The sequence below is a fragment of the Oryzias latipes genome, chromosome 11, assembly GCF_053564925.1.
Source record: "Oryzias latipes strain Hd-rR chromosome 11, Olatipes_Hd-rR_3.1".
NCBI classification, from domain to species: domain Eukaryota; kingdom Metazoa; phylum Chordata; class Actinopteri; order Beloniformes; family Adrianichthyidae; genus Oryzias; species Oryzias latipes.
In genome coordinates this window covers 25444863-25456929 of record NC_136247.1, presented here as the reverse complement: position 1 = coordinate 25456929, position 12067 = coordinate 25444863, and the positions used below count along the sequence as shown (strand labels likewise).

Genomic DNA, 12067 nt, shown 5'->3' with positions numbered 1-12067 from the left:
CCATTAAAATTGATGATTATGTATTATTAGCTAGGAGACACCTAATACCATGTGACTCTGCGGGGTGTGTGTGACAAAAAACTGAATAACCTCCCTGTGATTACCAGAGGTGATAAGTAGAACTGGTTTAGTGCGGTGTGTTATGAGGGAGAGATGTTGTCCCCCTAAACCCACGGGGTGTATGGGGTGTTCGGGGAGGGGGGGTATTACCTCTGGCTTGGTGTTGCTCGTCGTGCCCTTGTAGGGTAGCTCGCCAGCTACTGGCCCCCACCTGACACTTAGCTCTCACTTGTGGCTCCTAGTAGCTGTTAGCATGGGACAGCGGCCACACCCCGGGCAATGGTCTGGACAAGCTGGCTAAACCAAGTGAGAGTAGCCGCCGGGTCATTGACCCTTGGTGAGCTGGGCTTGCCTACCCCTGCATGTAAAGACTGGATGTGGCGGACTGTGCAGAAGAAACTACAAATCTGTTTTCAATGGGCAGGAACGCAGCTCCAGCAAGGTGCTGTGGAGTGCTCAGGGCATGGTGAGACACGAAAAAGACACCATGGTCATCCACTGCATCTGTCTCCATCTCCAGCTGTCTTGACTACGTCTTGCCACTGGACCCATATGGATACGGACGAGAGAGTGAGGTCGACGACGCGCAACTCTTCTTCACTTAAATCAAACTCTCCACGCAATGTCATCTAATCATCAATCCCCATCTCATCCCATAGCCCTCGAAGCCCTGTGGCGATGGGCGAGCGGCGAAGCGACAGGTCTAGGTGCACTGGAAGTTGTAGTCGCAACCCTGCACACAGGCGGCTCAGGCCATTGGGTCGTTCAAACGCTGTAACGGAGCAGCAGCGTGGTTCGGCAGCCCCCTGAGTGACTGAGCAGTCCTCTTCAGGACAGCACTGCTCACCTCCCAGCAGGAGGAACGGGCTAGAAAAGGTGCCCCAAACATTACCTGCTCCATGTTCTCCTGGCCAGCATTCCGCGGCTGGCAGGGACGTGTTCACAGCGGTCGAACAGAAAAAACACGAAATAAAAGCAAAACAATTCGCCCTACACTAGGCGCTTGGAATGTGCGCACTCTCCTGGACAGTGCTGCAAACAGCAGACCCCAAAGAAGAACAGCCCTCATTGGCATGGAGCTTGCAAGATACAACATCGATATTGCAGCTCTCAGCGAAACTCGACTGGCTGACCAAGGTGAACTATGCGAAAGAGGAGCAGGCTACACTTTATTCTGGAGTGGCCGCAGTGGCAACGACAGACAAGAGGCCGGGGTAGGTTTCGCTATTAAGACTACTCTGGTGAAGAAACTATCAGGTCTTCCAAAACGCCTGAATGACAGACTGATGACCATGAAACTACCTCTATGTCAAGGGAAGAAACACCTCACCATCATCAGTGTCTATGCGGCCATCCTTGACCAACCCAGAGGAAACTAAAAACCAGTTCTACGAAGAGCTCAACACTGCCATTGCCACTGTTCCAAAGGCCGACAAACTCATCATTCTCGGTGACTTCAACGCCAGAGTCGGCTCTGACAGTACTTCATGGGAGGGAATTATCGGAAAGTATGGCATCGGCAGCTGCAACAGCAACGGCCTTCTCCTTCTGCAGACTTGTGCACAGCATGAGCTCCTCATCACCATCCATGATGTCCCTACCCGAAACAGGACATCATGGATGCACCCTTGCTCTAAACACTGGCATCTCATTGACTACGTCATCGTCAGGAAGAAGGACAGGCAGGACGTACGGGTGACCAAGTCCATGTGTGGCCTTGGCCTCGCAGACTGCTGGACGGACCACCGTCTCATCATCTCCAAACTTAATCTTCACATCTCACCAAGATGCGGCAGCCGCAAGGCGTGAAACTACCCAAGCGCATAAACATAGGTAAACTGAAGAGCAGGATAGTGTCAGAATCACTTACAGAGTCGCTAAAAGAAAGCCTGGAGTCCACCCCGATGACCAACCTTGATGTGGAAGCAGAATGGGCTGCCATACGCTCGGCTGTATACAAAACTGCGACAGAGCTTCTTGGGTCCTTAAGTAGGCGCCACAAAGACTCATTCGACGAGAACAACATGGAGATTCAACATCTGCTTGTAGAGAAACACAAAGCCCTTAAGGCGCTACATGAAGACCCAATGTCCGTTAGCAAAAAAGACACACTGAACAATATTAAGAATACAATAACAAGTAGTCCAACAAAATCTATGCCAGATGCAAGACTCGTGGTTGAGGAATAAGGCTGACAAAATCCAGGCCTATGCTGATCGACATGACATGAAAAACTTCTATGCCAGTCTCAAAGAAGTGTACGGCCCGACTTCATCCGGAGCGTCACCGCTTCTCAGCGCAGATGGCTCAAACCTGATCACAGACAAGCAGCGCATACTAGAACGGTGGGCTGAACACTTTGACAGCATCTTGAATCGACCGTCCACCATCAACGATGAAGCCATCGATCGCTTGCCACAAGTAGAAGTGGATGACTCGCTTGACATACAACCCACTCTTGAAGAGGTTCAGTCAGCAATCAAACAACTGTCTAGTAGCAAGGCACCTGGCGTAGATGCCGTCCCAGCTGAAGTCTTCAAGGAAGGTGGAGTGGCACTGTCGAGCAAGCTTCTCCAGCTATTTGTGACCATTTGGCAGACAGAGACAGTGCCACAAGACTTCAAAGACGCTTCCATAATAAATCTGTACAAGCGCAAAGGCAACCGTCAAGCCTGCGACAAACATAGAGGAATCTCCCTGCTGTCATCGCAGGAAAAATTCTCGCCAAGCTTCTCCTAAATCGTCTTACAGCGCATCTTGACCAGGGCCTATTGTCAGAAAGCCAATGTGGATTCAGGAAAAACCGAGGAACAATTGACATGGTCTTTGCCACCAGACAACTCCAAGAGAAGTGCCAAGAACAAAACATCGACCTATTCTCTACGTATGTCGACCTCACCAAAGCCTTTGACACTGTCAGCAGAGAAGCCAGAGTCCAGGACAGCGGCGAAGCATACCAGCCATTCCCCGTCACCAATGGTGTTAAACAAGGATTTCTTGGCCCCAACTCTTTTCAGCCTCTTGTTCTTGGCCATGCTGTCTGATGCATTCAGAAATGGCGATACAGGAATTGTGATTCGCTACCGAACGGATGGGAATCTGTTCAAGCTGAGGAGGCTCCAAGCAAAAACTAAGGTTAAGAAAACATCATCAGAGAGTTCCTGTTTGCCGATGACTGTGCCCTCAACGCAACTTCAGAAGCTGACATGCAACACTGTGTTGATAGGATCGCAGAGGCCTGCTCCAACTTTGGTCTCACCATCAGCACCATGAAGACCGAAGTCATGTACCATCCAGCCCCAAGAAAACCTTACGTAGAACCAAACATCTACGTCAACGGCCAGAGACTAAACACAGTGGATATGTTCACTTACCTTGGCAGCTCACTGTCCCATAGCGTGATTGATGACGAAATCAACGCAAGAATTGCAAAAGCCAGTGCAACCTTTGGCAGACTTCAATCCAATGTCTGGAACAGAAGAAGCATCAGCCTAGCCACCAAGCTGAAGGTGTACTGTGCCATCGCAGGGCTCCAGACTAAGTTTTTTCACTAGGAGCACAGTGGCCCCCAACTGAAAATTTTAGGGGCACAACCAGAAAATTTAGGGGCGCATACCGTAAATCAACATGCTAACCCAATCTACTAATTTCCACTGTATTACTAATAAATACTTTAATAATAGATGCAGAGATTACAATGTGCTGTTTCTAATTCAGTGTCACATTTTAATCTGCACTTTTGAAGATGCAACAAGAAGGTAAACTGACAAAAGAATCGCTGTCATGACAGTACAAATAAGTAAAGAAAACAGATGGAAATGTATGTTGGTGACACCAAATAAGTGCAGCCAAGATGCGCAATAAGCGTGTTTGAGATCACCCAGGTGGACGTAACGCTGCACAGATCACCTGGTGTGAGACGTATATTTTTGTTTTTGCTCCAACATCTCCTGTCAATCAAAACAAAAATATCACGAGAAAGGGGTGGGAGCAAGGCCCCAAACTGAGCGAACGCAGCTGGAAATTTAGGACTGCACTGACTGAAAGCTGCCCTACAGACTACAAAACAATGCATTATGGGACATGTGTGCTGATGGTTTTTGTAGTTCAGTGATCAATCAAAATAATTAAAAATACCAATTGATTAAAAAAAGGCTACATACATTACAAAACATTAAAATAATCATAAAATATATAATAACACAGATCATACTGAGGGAGAGAGGAATATTAAAACTAAATTTAATGGTAAGGACAACTCCAATTTCCTGTTGTCCTTCATTCGCCTTCACCCCCCCCCCCCCCCCCCGCCTGGTCTCCCCAACAATCCAGGCGCGGCGCTGGATCATCTTAAACACGTCTATCGTTGCATTTTCCCCAACGTGTTTTCAGTGTGTCTAAGACTAAATCTTGTCACTCGCAAATATTTAAAGTTCAAGCCCCGTCACCCATGTTGGTGTGGGACATTTATTCTCCTCAGCTGACCCGACTCCCGCAGGAGCGGTGAGCTGCCCAAACAGCCGTGCATAAACCGTTTGTGGTCGGGGGTGACACGCCGCCGCGTGCTTGACCAAAACCCTAAACCTTACTCCGGGTCTGTGCGACCCAGAGAAAAGTTCAGCACGGACTGCATGTATTTAGAAAAATACGAGCGAATAGATACGTTCTAAAGGAAAGTAAGGAACTCCTTAATGTGGTCCGGGGAGGGAGGGGGCTGTCAGGTTTCCTGCTTTCAAACCCTGTCATTGTCACGCCCCCCAAGAGTCATATACCCCACTGTGATTGGTTGGTCAGCTCCGCGCATGACAATGAAAAAGTGTCTTTCATACAAACTGGCGGGCCGCATTAAAATTGAACTTTTTCATATTAAGGGGGCCGCAAAATATCTTGCGGGCCGCTAGTTTGAGACCCCTGCTGTAGACTGGTACACCAGCCACAGGTTGGAAGAACGAATCAATAGTTCACTCACTCATAGCTCAGACGCATATATCAGGTTGTGATGATATTTGTCTCCGTTTCCTTCCCACAGATGTTTACGCGCGCGCGATTATCTCTAGGCCCCTCCCCCTACATGCATTTTAGCCACTCACAGTGGCTTTCCCTATTCTTCTCACACGCATTTGCCGCCTCACAGACAGGTATCACGCAAGTGTGTGATTGCGTTTCATTGATTATTTCATTGATCATTGACGTGCCCCTTCTACGTTTGATGTATTAAAAATACGAAGGGTGGGGGAGGCAAATTTACTGGTAGCACATGTGCGACTGGATGTAAAATTCAATCGCACACTCAAATTTTGGTCGCAAAATGCGAGTCGGAGTCTGGAGCCCTGCATCGTCCTCCCTACGCTACTGTATGCCTGCGAGACTTGGAAAGTGTACCAGCGCTACGCCAGGAAGCTGAACCATTTCCACACCTCATGCCTCAGACCCCTCCAGGCCATCAGGTGGCAAGATAAGGTCCCTGATACCGAAGTCCTTGCCCGTCCTGGGCTGCCCAGCATCCATACCATCCTGATGCAGTATCAAATACGTTGGGGAGGCCACGTCGTCCGCATGCCAGACCACCGGCTGCCAAAGAGACTCCTGTATGGTGAACTGTTGCAAGGGAAACACTCTGTGGGATGTCCCAAGAAACCCTTCAAGGACACTCTTAAATATTCCCTGAAAGCCTTCAACCTGAACCCTGCCTGCTTTGAAAAGGACGCCATGAACAAAAGCAGCTGGCGTTCCCAAGTCCAAAGAGGCACAGAATGGTGCGAAGCAAATAGGACAGCTGCTGCTCAACTGCAGCGCCAAGCCAGAAAGGCCCGTGTGGCTAATCCCCAAACAACAGCCTCCCTTCCCTGCCCTCACTGTCCCAGAACCATTCGTGCGCAGATAGGACTGACTAGCCATCTGCGCACCTACGCTCCCTGACCCAGATGATCTTAGATGGTCCTCATCGATTACGATGGACGAACGACGATGGGTAGGGAAAGTTGCGAAACAAGACTATGATCAATAAAACTCTGTTTGCCGCCAGAATCGATTAGGGGTTGGAAACTGGCGAACTCGGACTGATGACAAAGCTTGACAGGACAAAAAAGAAAGTCTTTAGAAGAAGTTGTGTTAGCACCTGCCCACACCCTGTCGTCTAGCAGGGGACTCTGAAATTTAAACGCAATGAACATTGGTTAACTTGGTGTCCGCAGTAAAAAAACACGTTCCTTCCTCTCTGTGTCTCTGACATTCTTCTGCGGATAGTTTGGATTGTCCAATCTGCATAGGTTCTTCCGGGAGACTACGGGGAACTTCGGACAAAACAGCAGGTGGTGAGTTAGAAGTCATATTTTAAGTTGGTTTTGATGGGATCTTACAGGTTTGAAGAATACGTTTGTTTTGACGCTCCCATAGACGGGTATCGGAGCAGAGGGCTGCGGAGACAAGATCTTCAAACATATTAGTCTCTGGTTATGTGCATAAATGATCCTTGATGGAATTGTTTAAGGATTGATAGAAAAACCCCTCGGAGTGCAGTGTCAGACCAACCTGCTTCAATCACTAAAATCCTGAAATCAATGACATGATCACTGACAGATCGGTTACGCTGTTTGAGGGCTAGAAGTCTTCTGGTGGCTTCCTCTTGTTTACTGGGTTGATTGAACACCAGCCGGAACTCTCCAATAAAACGGTCGAAGGGCAGATGAGAAATGGGATTGGCCACCAGGAATGCTTGAACCCATTGCAATGCTCTGTTTCTTAAAGAATTGATAATTAGCGTAATTTTACTGTGATCTGAAAAGTAGTACCTCGGGGCTTGTTGAAACAGCATTTGACACTGGAGAAGAAAACCACTGCATGGTTCGACGTCGCCGAAGACGGGCTCAGGTTGGAGGTGGAAGTTTTCCGGGGTCATGCGGCAGTTTTCCGGGGTCATGCGGAAGTGAAGGAATTGCCGGAAGTAAGAAGCGAGGCTGTGGTGGCAGGATTAGAAATTTTTCCAGTTAATTCCATTAATATTTGTGTCATACTATCCAGGCGTCGGAAGAGGTCTTGTTGGTCGGACGGTATTTCGGATAAGGCCTCGGCTTGGCGTCCCAGGATGATACCTTGTTGATTGACAGAGTAGCGGAGTCCTTCCGGGTCAGTTGGGTCTGGAGTTAGGCCAGTTCATTCTGTCATAGTTTGTAGGCGTGGCAGACCCAGTTGCAGGAACCCGGAAGGAAATCAAAGGTAAGTTGGAAGGTAAGTAATGGATTTATTTTCAGATGTGGGTTGTAGTCTTGGTGTGATGAAGGGTCCTGGATTGAATGAGGTTGGTACATACAATCAAAAGGAGCATAAATATATAGAATTCAATAGGAAAATACTCGAACTAACTAAACAGTCCAAACTAAACTGGACATCCCATCCCTGAGACCCTCATTAATCAAATTTAATTAGTTTTAAATAGAAATAACATCTTTGAAAAATATCAGTCCAGTTTTAGGACAAACCACAGCACAGAGATGACCCTTGTTAAGATAGTAAATGATATTAGATGTAACCTGGACTGTCAGAAACTTTCAGTCCTGGTACTACTGGATCTCAGTGCTACATTTGTCACTGCTTTGTTTAGAGGTCTTGGATCAATGCAAACCCTTGGTTTCCCATTTGATTTTTGGACGACCACCATACTGCTAATCCAGTCTGTGCTTGGCTCTACAGGCGAGATTATTTCTCTGTGCACTAAGTCTTGTTGTTCATTTTTAAGTGGTTTCACCATTGCTACAGGAACACGTCTCTTTGTTAGCTGCACAGGTTTAATGGACTCATCTATTTCAACTTTGTATACTCCACCTAGATATCCATCTCCAGTGAACACATCTGCATACTCTGTTTTTATCTGTTCTAATGTCCACTGCTCTGTTGAGGGAGTATGTGAGGTGACGATGCTGTCCATTGCCATGATGTTCTCATAATGGACTTAATGAGTTTCATGGCCACACTCACTTTTTTGCCTTACAGCAGCACAGAGCAGTCTTTATTCTTGACCTGGAACTCCAGCTTGTAAAGTTTTTTTCTAGTGGTCTAAGCTTGCTTTTGTTGTATATAACTAGAAGTGTCTTCCAGTCTTACATCAGGATTCAGTTAGTTAACTGGGATAACATTGCAAGTAGCACCACAATCTATTTGAAATTTACAATATCTTTCCTAAGAGCATGCAAGCAAAAAGTTTAGTTTCTGCTGCCTTCTTAATGTCTGTTGCATGCTCTGCCTCTGACCCTGTTACACATAAGATTTCGTCATATTCATTGCTGCCGCATTCAGCCACATTATGCACTGATCTCCTTTTACTATACTCTGCTGGCATCTTACACTTTATTGCAAAATGGTTCTCTTTGCCACTCTTTTTGCATTTTCTTACCATAAGCTGGGCACTTCTCCTTATTTCTGTCATGTGTTGTCCCACAAAACTTCCAGTCTTTGACACGGTTCTGTCTATGATTTCTGCTCTTTGCACTGCATGCACCTCCTCCAACAGTAGTCCAGAAATTGCTTTGCTGTTATCTCACAACGGTTCAGTGGCTCTGCGCAACCAGCGTCTCATTAGTGCCTAGACTACAGTGATCATTAAATCTCTCAATTATGTCTGCAATCTTCCAAGCATCCAGCGCCGATTCACTCATCAGTGTTTCTAGAAGCTCTCTGCCACTTTCTCCAATCAATCAGATAGGGAAAGAGTTTAACTTTTGTTTTTCGGCGTAGGCGGGAACAGTAAAATCCACATAAAAAATGAATTGTCTTCAGGTCTTCCAAATCTTTAAAAGGTTACCGGACTCAAAGCAGAGTGGCTGGGGAGGTTTCAGACCTTCCACGGCTTCACGTAATGCAGGTCTCTGATTTTCCCGCGCCTTAAGATGCGCTGCAAAACTCTGTAACTGGTTTTCAGACAAAGTTCTCCGCCGCTGCCACCATGTTATATTCTGGTCTTCACTCAAGAAACGGAACCCAGAATGTCGCTTGTGCTATCCTATGGGGTGAGATGACCATTGATGTGTTCTCCCTACCATGACAAATGTGGATAAAGGTGAAGAGGATTTCATGTTATCCATGGACACCAGTGAAGATCACAAATCATTGAAGAGAAAAGGTTCAGCGCACTGTCTAGTGGGTCTACATGACCCTACTCCCAATGTTATATTGTCTAAGATAGCACAAGGGAATCTTTAACTCTACCCAACAAGGCAGTACTTTTAATTAACTCAGGCAGGTTCAAATCTTACAGTGCAGCTCAGGTGCATGCTCCCATTCATTCTGACTGTGCAACGTCAAACTGGAAACAAACAGACAAAAATTGTTCCTAATGTTACTGAAACAAAACCACTAAAAAAAGAAATATGTAGGGTTTCTGTGTAAATTTGTCATGTGCAGCTCTGACCAGGTGATGCAATCTATGATGCATAGTGGTTCAAGCTGTCTTTTTCCTTCAGAAAAAACAAAATTGATGCATTTCTCTCAATCACATCTCTTTAAATATTCTCTGAGTAGAGTCACATTGATTTTGTTTGTCTGTTTGATCCCATTAATCATTGGCATTTCGCTTTAAGAAGTGATTTGTGTGTACCGAGAACACACAAACTTTGAGTTGACCCCATTACAGGTTTTAAAAGCTCCTGTCAGTGCGGCAGAGTTTCTGTGTCTGATAAAGATGAGTGCAGAGAAGATCTCAGTGCTGCTGCTGCTGGCAGTGATCGGCTCACATGCAGCTCCCAACGCCTCCGAGTGTGACGGTTTGACCAAAAGGCTGCCGACAAAAGACCTGAACAAGGCGAGACAAGGTGAGACATGGTGAGGGTGAGACGCTTTCATGAGGACATCGTGGCGGGGGAAGTTTGACGGCATGATGGATCAGCAGGTTATGGAGATGTGTTCTGCAAGTGTGAAGGAAAGATTGAAGGAGACGTTTGAAGAGCTCATCTTCTTTGACTCTTGTGTCTCGCTGTGGGTGGTGAGCAGGTGGAGGAACATCTAGAGGTGGAGGTTTGACTGAGGAGGATAAGGATAGATGGAGGCAGATGATCGACTGTAGTGACCCCTAAAAGTCGTGCTCTGATGTGCAACATTTCCCTTCATTTGCTCCACAAACATTTCAAACTTTTGTGTTTTTTATTTCATTATTAAATTCTAACATGTTCTCAGCCACTGATTCAAACACGCCTTTGCTTCATGCAGATTTTCAGGAACTGGGTTCTGGTCTGGGGCGTGTCCGACCATGAAGCAGTTGAAGCTTTGATGCCAAATGTCTCCAGCTCACACGTGGAGTTTAAACCCCTTCCAGACAACAAAACCTTCTCGTACATCAAGAGGACCATATTCCAGTGAGTTCTGCCTCTGGAACTTAAAGCGTATCATTCCATGTGACGTTTCCTGTTGATGTGACGTCGGTTTGTGTTGCTTTTTCTCAGTCACAACCTTTCTTCCTGCACTACGAGCTTCATCAATGTGACCGTAACATCTAATAATGACACCGAGCTCCAAACCCTGCATGCTGTCAACATCCGTAAGTGTCAATAAAGACGTTGTGCTCGTCTTACTCATTGATTCATCTATTAGTTATTTAGTTTTTTAATAATAGTTATAAAACATGAAATAAACAAAAAGGATCAAAAACCGGTGCTTTGGCTCTTTAATGACCTAAAAAGAGTTGTGTACTTTGTCCACTACTTTTTTTGTGTGTTTGTGTGTCAGGAGTGGAGGAGGACGGACAGCCTGTGGAGTACAATGACACCGGAGCTGTGGACTTCTATGAGCCCTGCTCTGATTGTTTGTTGCTGGTTTACAAGTGCTCAAGATTTCGATTCGTGCTCAGCTACAGTAAAACCCATGTTCACACTGAAAACACACATCCGGTTTGACTGTTTGATCTCACTCTCATATCCTGTGAGTCAGAGTAAGAAGGGTCACATCAGGACGTTGAGCAGCACAAAGCCGCCCATGACGACCACAAGAAAGTCGCTGAATGTCTGGGGTTCCCTAAAAAGAAGCCGTACGTCTATGACAGAGTGGCTGGTGAGTGTCAACCACAACACGGAGAGGACAACTGAACAATTGGGGCACAGTACTGGAAGAAAGGACAGTAAAGGCATTTGTTGTTGTCAAAAATAACTAATGTTTGTTTGTTTTCTTCTATCAACCCAGACTTCTGTCACAAGAAATCTGCTCCAGAAGCAAACCCTGATAATCATTGTTAGGAGGAACGTTTTAACTTTTATCATTAAGAAGCGTTTGTAATAAAATTTTAAAAAGCAGAAAAGTGTAATGAAAAGTGTGCTTGGATTCTCAAAATAAAAAGAGCTGCTTCTTTTAAAATGCCTTTTTATTTCATATCTCATGTTTTATTTATGTTTTTTGTTGTTGCTAATAATTCCCGTTCTTTTGAGACAAAATACATATTCAAAAATAACAGTCTGTCATTATAGATTTGGAAAATAACAACATATACAAACTGCACTTTAAGATCCACTGAAAAAAGTCACACCAAACTTGGATATTATATTCAAACTGATTAAGAAAATAGCAACAACAAGTTTACTTGGTCTGTAATGAAGTGATGCAGTATAATTGAAGTTTGCTTTTTATATACTATCTATATATTGTTCACTAGAAATGTTCCAATTTAGTCTGAACGAGTTGCTCACGTTTTACACTACATTTACATGGTCTCTAGTATACTTGCTATACTTATACTCATGTATACCTAATAAAGAAACCTTTATTGTACTTTTTGCTAAGGGACCATCACCTGACTGTAGCCATGGTGGAAAAAAAATCAAAAGTCTTTTGTCACAGTCCATAATATAATATTTCATCTTTTTCTATGTTGCCTCGTCAATTGTATGGAATGAAAAATAATCATAATTTAAAGTTTACATACACCCGGTTCAAGTCCTGGCTGGGGGATGTGAAAAATCAACATCAATGGGGGACCTTTCTGTGTGGAGTTTGCATGTTCTCCCAGTGCATGTGTGGGTTTTCTCCGGGA

The 12067-nt window shown here is 45.4% G+C and overlaps 1 non-coding gene across 1 annotated transcript; it reads left to right on the top strand.

The window, feature by feature from the left end:
- The first annotated feature begins 10301 nt into the window (after positions 1-10301).
- On the top strand, positions 10302-11217 carry LOC101161319 (uncharacterized). Its single transcript, XR_013658936.1, has 3 exons — positions 10302-10403; positions 10491-10585; positions 10774-11217. It is a non-coding gene; the product is annotated as an uncharacterized LOC101161319 (transcript).
- The last annotated feature ends 850 nt before the right edge of the window (positions 11218-12067 follow it).